This window comes from Trichomycterus rosablanca, chromosome 27, assembly GCF_030014385.1.
Source record: "Trichomycterus rosablanca isolate fTriRos1 chromosome 27, fTriRos1.hap1, whole genome shotgun sequence".
Taxonomy (NCBI): domain Eukaryota; kingdom Metazoa; phylum Chordata; class Actinopteri; order Siluriformes; family Trichomycteridae; genus Trichomycterus; species Trichomycterus rosablanca.
Window position 1 is genome coordinate 9590495 of NC_086014.1, and position 11175 is coordinate 9601669.

The window sequence follows — 11175 nt, forward strand, 5'->3', positions numbered from 1 at the left end:
CACTGTCTCTTTAAGAAATACAAAAAAAGGAAGAGAAAAAAAAAAGAAAAAAAGCCCCTCCTTTTTGCTCCTGCTGTCACGGCTTGAGCCAACGAGTACTGCGACCAGTGTGACATGATCATGCTCACTTTCCATAGTTAAGCCCTCACCGGGGTTGGCCACTCCAGCTGCTCGGTGAGTCATTTGATCGCCATCTACCTCGTGCACTTATGGGCAAAGGAGCCAAAAAAAAATAGAGCGAGAGAGGCAGAACTAAATCGAAATAGGAAAGGGAGGAAGGTAAGGTACAAGAAATTAGGACTGGATGAATTAGTAGAACCACAACAAGCACAAGAAGCAAGGCAGACGAGAGGTAGGAAAGAAGCAGAAAGACGGAGAAGGGTAGGAATCCATGCCTGAAAAAGAGAACGAAGAAAAAAGGAAGAGCGAGGGAGAGGAGCGCCTGGAGCGTCGTCTGCTCAGGATGACAGGCAGTCACAGAGGCCGAGCCACGGCGCAGGCAAAAATAAGTGAGTTAGAACAGAGCTGCTGGCTCTGTAATAAAGCGTTTAATGGACAGACAGCCTCTCCATGCCTTCCTCAGGGCAACACTAAATCCCTCTTTATTGTAGTTTGCACAGATGTTAGTGAGTTATCCATTTCTCTAATCACACTGGATACTGGCACATCCATCTTAAAGTTGAAAAACAACCCCCCCTTCCCCTTCCACGCCCGTTCTGCCTCTCATCCCTCCCTCCGCCTCGGCTCCTGGGTTAAACTTCAAAGTGAGTCATCCGTAGGTCACTCGCTCGCACCGATACAAATAGAATTCGGACGATATTGCGCCCCCGTTCGAGGGTTCATGCGATTAGGCGGCGCCGCCGGTCAGGCTCGGTTTATGGCTCTCGGTGCGTTTCGCCGGGCCGGACCCGATATTGCCGGGGCGGGTGGGCAGTCATAAAGGGGCAGACACTGTCCTCCGGGCCTTCATCACCGTAACGCGATTCGCCTCCGACGATGTCAGATTGGTTTTGGAGCCGGCGGATTTCATAACGGGCGAGTTTCAGCCGACAATGAGATTTGGTCATTGACAAACAGCAAAGTGGGGTGGGAAAGTAAGTTCGGATTAGGGAGAGGTGCAGGGGGATAAAGCGATAAGCACGGACATGTGTGCTTTAACCTGATGTAATTGAATTCATCAGAAATCAACGTGGTCGACTAAAAAAATTGTCGTACGGGTCGCTTTTTTGTTCGGTTCTCGGTCTAGAACATCTGAACGTGCTCCTGATGTTGTCCTGGGGTTGTCTTTGATGTTTGATGTTGTCTTTCTACTAGCCAGACATACCGTCTGTCTGACCGTTAGATACAGATTGCTCAGAAAAAGGCACACACCACTGTTGTACCTTTGATGGTATCTTTGGGTTGTTTGTCCTTCCATCCTTTCATACTTCCCTCTTTCCATCCATTCGTCCGTCCATCCATCCTTCCTCCTGTCTTCCTTCCGTACTTCATTCCTTCCTTCCCTACTTCCCTGCCACCCTCTGTTTCCCTCCTTTTTTTATTAGCTTCGTCTGTCCTCCTTCTTTCACTTCGTCCCTCCCTCTGTCTCTCCGTCCATCTGTCTGTCCTTTCCTTACTTTCTTACCCTACCTTCCACTTTCCATCCATTCATCCATCCTTCCTTCCTTCCCTCCCTACCTGTGGATCTCCTTCCTTCCGTCCATCAGTCCTTCTTTCCTTCCTGTCTATCCATCCTATTTCCCTAGCTCCTTCTGTCTGTCTCTCTGTCCGTCCTCCTTCCTCCTTCCTCTATCCTTCGTTCCTTCCCTACCTCCTGGCTTTTTTCCATACCTTATTCCTTCCTTCCCTACTTCCCTCCCTCATTCTAGCTTTCCTTCCTTTCCTACCTCATTCCTTTGTTTCCTATCTTCCTGCCCAATAATTTGGATGAGTCTCCTTCCTTGCTTTACTAGCTCCCTCCCTGCCTACTTCCTTCCTGTCTTCCTTTCCTCCTTCCTTTTTTTACTAGCTCTTTCTTTCTATCTCTACTTCTCTCTATCTTTTTCTCCGTCTGTCGGTCTATCTGTCCTCCTTTCCTACCTCCTTCTGTCTGTATGTCCATCTGTCCGTCCTTTTTCCTTCACTACTTCCCTCCCTCACTCTTGCCTTCTTTCCTTCCCTACCTCCCTCCATCTATCCTACCTTCCCTCCCATCCTCCTTTCTTCCAGCCTTCCTTCCTTCCTTCCTTCCTTCCTTCCTTCCTTCACTAGCTCCCTCCCTCCTTTCGTCTGTCCGTCTATCCATCAGTCTGTCCTTCTTTCCCTCTGTCTCTACCTCCCTCTCTCTTTCTTGTCTGTTTGTCCATCCGTCCTCCTTCCTTTCCTACTTCCCTCCTTCTGTATATCCTACCTTCCCTTCCACCCTCTGTCTCATTCCTTCCTTCCTCTCTTCCTTCCCTCACTCTTTCCATCTGTCTGTCCATCCATCCTTCCTCCTGTCTTCCTTCTCTACATCATTCCTTCCTTCCCTACTTCCCTCCCTCACTCTAGCCTTGCTTCCTTTCCTACCTCATTCTTTTGTTCCCTACTTTCCTCTGTCCATCCTACCTACCTTCCTTTCTTCCTTCACTACCTCCCTCGCTTCCTCCTTCCGTCTGTCTGTCCGTCCATCCCTCCTTCCTCCCTTCCCTACCTCCTGACTTCCTTCCGAACCTCATTCCTTCCTTCCCTCACTATAGCCTTCCTTCTCTCCCTACCTCATGCCTTTGTTCCCTACCTCCCTTCCTTCCTCCGTTCATCCTACCTTCCCTACCTCCCTTTTTCCATCCGTCCATCCTTCCTTTCTTCTTTCATTCCTTTCCTTCCTCCAGTCCTCCTTCCGTACCTCATTTCTTTCTTCCCTACTTCCCTCCCTCGGTCTATCCTACCTTCCCTTCTCCCCATCTCATTTTTTCCTTCCTCTCTTCTGTCCATCCATCCTTCCTCCTGTCTTTCTTTTCTACCTCATTCCTTTCTTCAATACTTCCCTCCCTCACACTAGCCTTGCTTCCTTTCCTACCTCATTTTTTTGTTCCCACTTCCCTCTGTCCATCCTACCTTCCGTCTTTCCTTCTTTAACTAGCTCCCTCCATCTGTCCGTCCATCCATCAGTCCTTCCTTCTTTCTTTCCTTTCTTCCTTCACTACCTCCCTCTCTTCCTCCATCTGTCTGTCTGTCCGTCTGTCCATCCATTCGTCCTTCCTCCATTCTTCTTTCCTTGCTTCTTTCAATACTTCCTTCAATACTTCCTTCCCTCACTCTAGCCTTCTTTCTTTCCCTACCTCATTCCTTTGTTCCATACCTTACTGCCTCCCTCCGTTCATCCTACCTTCTCTCCCACCCTCTGTTGCCTTCCTTCCTTCCCCACCTCCCTCTTTCCATCTGTCTGTCCATTTGTCCGTCCTTCCTCCATCCTTCCTTTCTTCTTTCCTTCCTTATGTCCATGTCCTCATTCCTTCCATTCGTTATTCCTTTCTCATTACTTTGTTCCCTACCTCCCTACCTCTGTCTATCCCACCTTCCTTCCCACCCTCTGTCCATCTTTCCATCCATCCATACTTCTTCCATCCTTCCCTACCTCCTGTCTTTCTTCCGTACCTAATTCCTTCCTTACTTACTTCCCTCCCTCATTCCTTTGTTTCTTACCTCTGTCTATCCCACCCTCTCCTTTCTTCCTTCCTTCACTTCTTTTGCTCTTTCTGTCTGTCCATCCATCCATCAATCCTTCCTTTCTTCTTTCATTCCTACCCTACCTCCTGTCAGTCCATCCATTAGTCCTTCTTTCCCTACATCACTCTCTTCCTCTATCTATCAATTTGTCTGTCCTTCTTTCCTCCTGTCTCTACCTCCATCTATCTTTCCCTCTGTCTGTCTGTCCATCTATCCATCCTTCTTTCCTATCTCCTTCTGTCTGTCTGTCTTTAGCATTTCTTCCCTCCCTACCTCATTCCTTAGTTCCCTACCTCCCTCCATTTGTCCATCCATCCACCCTACCTTCCCTCCCATTCTCTGTCTCCTTTCTTCCTTACCTTCCTCTTTTACTATCTAGCCTTCCTTCCTTCCCTACCTCATTCCTTTGTTCCCTACCTCCATCTATCCTACCTTCCCTCCCACCCTCTGTCCTTCCTTCCTTTACTAGCTCCCTACTTCCTTCCATCTGTCCATCCATCCATTAGTCCTCCCTTCCTTCCTTCCTTCTGTCTCTACCTCCATCTCTTCATCCTTCCTTCCCTCAACCCCACATTCCTCCCTCCCTTTCTCCCTGTCTGTCCTTCTGTCTCTCCTTCCTTCATTCCTGTTTTCCTGTCTTTGTCTTTCCCAAATTAGTGTCTGTTTTACTAAAATAGCAACATGAAAAATTAAACAACAAGTCACTAAAGACACCTCGGTGCCAAATGGAGACCCGCCGGGACACCTTGCGGCTGGAAACCGGCGCTTAAGGCTGGTAAGTCGTTCTTGAGGAACGTGAGGGAAAAGGTCACCGAGAGTTCAGCATGATGTGGATGAGTGATGGTTGTAGAGCAGGGGGCTCTGTAGCCAGCTCTTGTTCTTTTCTGTGCTGGATGACGGGCCTCACAGCGGTAGCCTGAGTCTTGATGGATTGGCAGCCAGTGAAAGGAAACACACACACACACTCCACCAGCAACATTAACACTCCCACTACCCTACCACTGGGGCTTGAGAGATCGCTCTGGACTGCCCACTCTCTCCTGCTTTCTCTGCGCTCCGAGTTAACCTTTGTTAGTTACCCCCCTTGGGCTGCTTTCTTGAACCGTGAGGGGACTACGAGAAGGTAGTAAGCTGTCCTCATGACCGGGTCAAAATTGGAGGCGGACTTAAGACCGGGGAGAGCTTGTTGTACCTGGCTGGACACTAAAGAGCCGGGAACAGCAGGGGTGGGCTACTAAAATAAACATCAAAGGAGAAAGGGGATGTCTAGCAGACACTTTTGTTGCCTTGAAATCTGGGACTTCCCGGAGAGAGGGGGGTAAATGAGATGGTCTGTTTTGGGCAGGCTTCCTGGTGAAATATTTTTGATAAATAAATCAAAGGAACCATGAGCATGTTAACTGCTGGAGACCAACTAGAGGGCAGCCAAGATCATCAAGACAGCCTTGACTCACTTCTACCTCTTTTGTGTTACTTCCAGTTAACAAAAAGGGAACAACTAAAGGCCTATTTTAATCCGTTCGCTTGTTTGTTTCCGTGTGTAGCTCCCAACGGATGTGTCTAGTTGCTCAACCTGATTGTGTAACACATTCGCTCCAGGTGGGAGTGTTTATATATAGTATGGTTTCTCTCTGACAAACTTGCCAACCCATCTGTAGTCTATAGAGTACCAATTTCTAACAGTCTCCAAATGGCATCTATTGGAACTAGATTTGCATGAACCTGCTTGTGTAACACATTCGCTCCAGGTGGGAGTGTTTCTATATATCACGGTTTCTATCTGACAGACTTGCAGATTATTGCTTGATGCCAGGCTTTATCTGCCATGAAGGCGCAGATGATCCATCAGTTTCTTTTAAGCTGAAGATGTTCAGTGCCTTGTTGAGTGTTGATTCGCTCCAGGTGGGAGTGTTTCTATTTATCACGGTTTCTCTCCGATAGACTTGCCAGCCTATACCAATTTCTAACAGTCTCCAAAGGGCATCTATTGGAACCACGGATCCTAGATATGCATAAACAACAACCTAAACCTTAGCGACTATCCTGCCAACGTTAGGATCCATTCGCTTGTTTGTTCCCATGTTGTTGTTTCCATCCCAACGGATGTGTCTAATTGCTCAACCTGATTGTGTAACGCATTTACAATCGAGCAGGATAGACAAGGCAGAATACGCTCCCGTGTATGAACGACTGAGCTGTGGTGCAAAGTGTGCCTCATTTGTACGCTGTGTTCTAATAAATGTTAAGCTGTCAACCACTGTGTAGCGTTGCCGTATGCGCACTTGTCGCTGCACTACACACGGCGCCAACAGCAGGATGATAATAGACCACAGATATGCGTGTGCATATGTGTAATATTTCAAATGCAAAATATTTTGGGTAGCACTTTACCCTTTATTATGGCGCTGAATTTTCCTTATCATGGCAGATATGCGGTCAACACTGATCAAAACATTAGATGATATAATAAGAGTGTTATGTTACCAGTACTGGTAATTTTCATGACAGCTCTAATAATGAAGTAGCTTATAACTTAATGACTTATGACGTTTAATAAAAGCTGTCATGACTAACCGGTTACAATATATATATACACTGATCAGCCATAACATTAAAACCACCTACTTGTTTCTACACTCACTGTCTATTTTATCAGCTCCACCTACCACATAGGAGCACTTTCTACAATTACTGACTGTAGTCCATCTATGTGGACCCCCACAGGACCACCACAGAGCAGGTATTATTTAGGTGATGGATCATTCTCAGCACTGCAGTGACAATTACATGGTGGTGGTGTGTTAGTGTGTGTTAAACACTGTGTCCACTCACTGTCCACTCTTACCTAGTTGGTCCACCTTGTAGATGTAAAGTCAGAGACGATCGCTCATCTATTGCTGCTGTTTGAGTTGGTCATCTTCTAGACCTCCATCCGTGGTCACAGGATGGGGCACTGTTGGCTGGATATTTTTGGTTGGTGGAATATTCTCAGTCCAGCAATGACAGTGAGATGTTTAAACTCCAGCAGCATTGCTGTGTCTGATCCACTCATACCAGCACAATACACACTAACACACCACCACCATGTCAGTGTCACTGCAATGCTGAGAATGACCCACCACCCAAATAATACCTGCTCTGTAGTGGTCCTGTTGGGGTCCTGACCACCGAAGAACAGCATGAAAGAGGGCTAACAAAGCATGCAGAGAAACAGTTGGACTACAGTCAGTAATTGTAGAACTACAAAGTGCTTCTATATGATAAGTGGAGCTGGTAAAATGGACAGTGAGTGTAGAAACAAGGAGGTGGTCAGCATATGGCATCTAGTGTGACAGTTTTATGACATTATGGTCAGCGTCTTGATGAGGGTGGCATGAAAGGAAGGGATTGCCGCTTGTATATTGCTATGCCTGGCTTGTTTTGAGGGTTCCCAGACCAGCCTGCCATACTTGTTCTATCCGCATTCTCCTTTGTGAACTACAGATGTTGTTTTACCTTGGTCTATCATCCTGCAGTTGGGTTCATTTTCGCTCCAGGTGGGAGTGTTTCTATATATCACGGTTTCTCTCTCACAGACTTGCCAGCTCATCTGTAGTCTATAGCAGTGGTTCTCAAACTGTGGTACGCGTACCACTGGTGGTACGTGAAGCAGCACGAGGTGGTACGCCAGATAATCTCGGAAAAGTAATTACATGCACCGAAAAAATCAATAATTTAATAATTATAAATTAAAAAAAAATAAACAAATTTTTGAAAATTACTAATAAAATCTGTTTCAAAGTTCTTATAATTCTGTTTTAATAAAATCAGTTTAATTAAAACGAATGTGTTTTTAAAAATATTCGGGGCTACGCAGCCACTATACTTCATTACGTCTGTACTTCACGTTCGCGTTTTCCATCTCGAAATTTCAGAAAAGTTATCAGTAAAGTTATCAGTAGGTCTCTCGCTCTTATCAGAGCAGATCTGCGTTTGAATCTCACTGATCTCGTTCCTGACATCACGAGGCTGCTCCGCTAAACAGGCGCACTCACTGAAATGGTCAGTGGTAACTGCAGATATACTAGTGATGAGTCGTTCGCGAACGATCCCATTCTATTGAACGGATCTTTGAAATGAACGAAAGGAACCGAGTCTTTTATTTCTGCGCAGTTCTAGACTGTAATCCACCCATTCAGCTTCACATCAGTAGAGGGAATTAATCGTAAATTGTAATAAGAGCTGTTTATTGTCGATATTCAAATCCGAAACACTTTAAGTATCACGGAGAGCGAGACACACACACACACACACACACACACACACAGACAGAGAGAGAGAGAGCTAGTAGTATAATGGCAAATAGTTGAGAAATAAACTATAAACTTGTTTAATTGTGTTAAATCTGATTATTTCATGGCGCTTATGTTTTAAAGCAGAAACAAACACAGTCACATCTCTGCACAAGAGAGGATTGTTCTGAAACTTAATGCGATGCAATCACAGTACGTCTCTTCTCTGTAGTTTTTTTCCTTTTGAAGTAACTTTTTTTTCTCGTTTAAGTGTTGTTTGAATTAGGAATACATTTAAGGCAAGGTAGCAAAATTTGATATTAATATCGGGGGTGTCTTATAGTTTACCCAGTAGCGCCTCCCGAAGAACGAAGAGCCATTTCTTTGAACGGTTCTTTAAAAGGAACCGAGCCAAAAGATCCGGCTCCCTTCAAGAAGCCATAATTCCCACCACTAATATATACACACACACCTAATTAATGTGTGCCATATGTGGTTCTGTGATGAGAAACATAGGTGGTACTTGGAAGTTTTGGTTTGATAATGGGTGGTACTTGGTCTAAAAAGTTTGAGAACCACTGGTCTATAGAATACCAATTTCTTGCAGTCTCCAAAGGGCATCTATGGGAACCACGAATCCTGGATCCTGCGCTATCCCCGTTCTATCCGCATTCTCCTTCGCGACCTACAGATGTTGTTCTACCTTGGTGTAGCATCCTGCACTTGGGTTCATTGTCTGGCAGGTGTGGGGTTAAATTAACATTTGAGGTACTTGGTATATAATAATCAAATTCAGTTTGATCACAGTGCCAATGCTAATTATTGCTAGTTTGCAAACATCCGTAAACGTATAGATAAACAAAGTCGGCCGGCCATATGTTTTTATTCATGCTGGCACAATTAGCCGTAGACGTGTTTCGCGCATGTGTGTGTATGCGACGCACTGAAGCGGGCGAGGCGTTGGGGGTAGGGTAGGTATGGAAGAGGGAAGAGATGATTATGCCCATCTGTGGCGGATGCCAGGTGTGCCGCCCCTCCCTCGTTTCCCCCGCCATCTCTCGGCTGCACGCTCGTGATGCTCCGTTCCCCTCATCACACTCCATCAGGCCGCTCCAGCTGCCAGCCACCACGCTAACTAGTACCACGGGGCACCGGAGCATCTACACACCACACACACGACGACGACACAGACACTTGTTCGAGATTGCAAGCTAGTAAGTACCTGGACTGTACCAGGTTCACCTGGGTGAGAATTTCTGATTTCAGTAGGACGATAGGGCGACATGCCAGCACATGGCTCACACACATTCACGAAGCAAAACACACGAGACTCAGGGCCACCCCACACCAGGGGGACGCGGCTCGTAAAACACCGCACGACAGGCTGATTGATCCGACGCTGAAAATGGGCAATATTCCTCCCGCATCGATATCAATAAAAGCTTTCAAGCTTGAGGCCGCCCAGACCTCCTTTTTGTTTCTCTTCGAGCTGAGAGGAGGGAGGGAAAAATCCATAGACAATTGATGGTGTCTGGAAGAAAGGCTCTATTGGAGTATATCAAATCGGACCATCGGAGGGGGAAAGTTTGCCCTGTAAATTAGACTGTTTGCTTCAAGTTCAATGATGGACTCCATAGGATAAAACACTCACTTTGTAGTTCTACAATGACTGACTGTAGTCTATTTGTTCCTCTGCATGCTTTGTTAGCCCCCTGTTTTTTAATGGTCAGGACTCTCCCAGGACCACTACAGAGCAGATATTATTGGGTTGTGGGTCATTCTCAGCACTGCAGTGACACTGACAATGGTGGTGGTGGTGTTAGTGTGTGTTGTGCTGGTATGAGTGGAGTTTTTAAATACCGTGTCCACTCACTGTCCGCTCTATTTGACACTCCTACCTAGTTGGTCCACCTTGCAGATGTAAAGTCAGAGACGATCGCTCATCTATTGCTGCTGTTTGAGTTGGTCATCTTCTAGACCTTCATCCGTGGTCACAGGACGCTGCCCACGGGGCGCTGTTGACTGGAAATTTTTAGTTGGTGGATTATTCTCAGTCTAGCAGTGACAGTGAGGTTTAAAAACTCCATCTGCACTGCTGTGTCTGATCCACTCATACCTGGTTGTTTATCAATAATAATGGTTGCACCTTTACTTCTTTATTGTTTCGCTTTGTTAAGCTTTTTTTTTTTTTTTTTTTTTTTTTTTTTTACCAAAATATATATAAAAAATGTATTTATAGTTTTAATTCGTCCATTTCCAATTGCCCACTTTTTGTTTTGGGCTTTTAGCTACAATATTAATTAATTTATTCATTAATTATGCTGCTCCTGTCAGATGTGACTGGTCTGGAGTAATTGCAACGACAAGAAATCACTACAGACTTTATTGAAGACTAGAGCGGATAACAACTCTATTATTATTTAATTGTTTATTTATCTATTTATTACCACTGTATGACTTTTAGATCATTCAATTCTGTGTTTGTATGATTTGTGTAAATCGTGTATTTATTTAAAGTATCCTCCAGACCACCCAAGAAGGATGGGCCCTGCTGAGTCTGGTTCCTCTCAAGGTTTCTTCCTGTAATTTTCAGGGAGTTTTTCCTTGCCACAGTCGCCCTCGGCTTGCTCAACAGGGGTTTTTGTATCTGTTGGTCCTGGATTTTGTAAAGTTGCTTTGAGACAATGTATATTGTAAAAAGCGCTATATAAATAAAGTTGACTTGACTTGACTTGACTTGACTAATTCATTAATTCATTAATTCATTAATTCATTCATTTATCTATCTATTTATTTATTTATTTATTTATTTATTTATTTATTTATTTATTTATTTATTTATTTATTTATTTTGCCCATTTGCAATTGCCCACTTTTTGTTTCTGACTTTTTAGCCACAGTAATAATTAATTAATTAATTAATTAATTTATTAATTTATTAATTTTTTTATTTTTTTATTTTTTTATTTTTTTATTTTTTTATTTTTTTATTTTTTTTATTTTGCCCATTTCCAATTGCCCACTTTTTGTTTCTGACTTTTTAGCCACAGTATTAATTAATTTATTAAATAATTAAATAATTAAATAATTAATTAATTTATTCATTTATTTTGCCCATTTCCAATTGCCCACTTTTTGTTTCTGACTTTTTAGCCTCAGTATTAACTAATTTATTTATTAATTGAATATTTATTTATTTAGCCCATTTCCAACTGCC

The 11175-nt window shown here is 44.2% G+C and overlaps 1 long non-coding RNA gene across 1 annotated transcript; it reads left to right on the top strand.

The window, feature by feature from the left end:
* Positions 1-330: 330 nt before the first annotated feature.
* On the top strand, positions 331-10689 carry LOC134304348 (uncharacterized). The gene is made up of 2 exons (XR_010007821.1): positions 331-509; positions 10293-10689. It is a non-coding gene; the product is annotated as an uncharacterized LOC134304348 (long non-coding RNA).
* Positions 10690-11175: the final 486 nt, after the last annotated feature.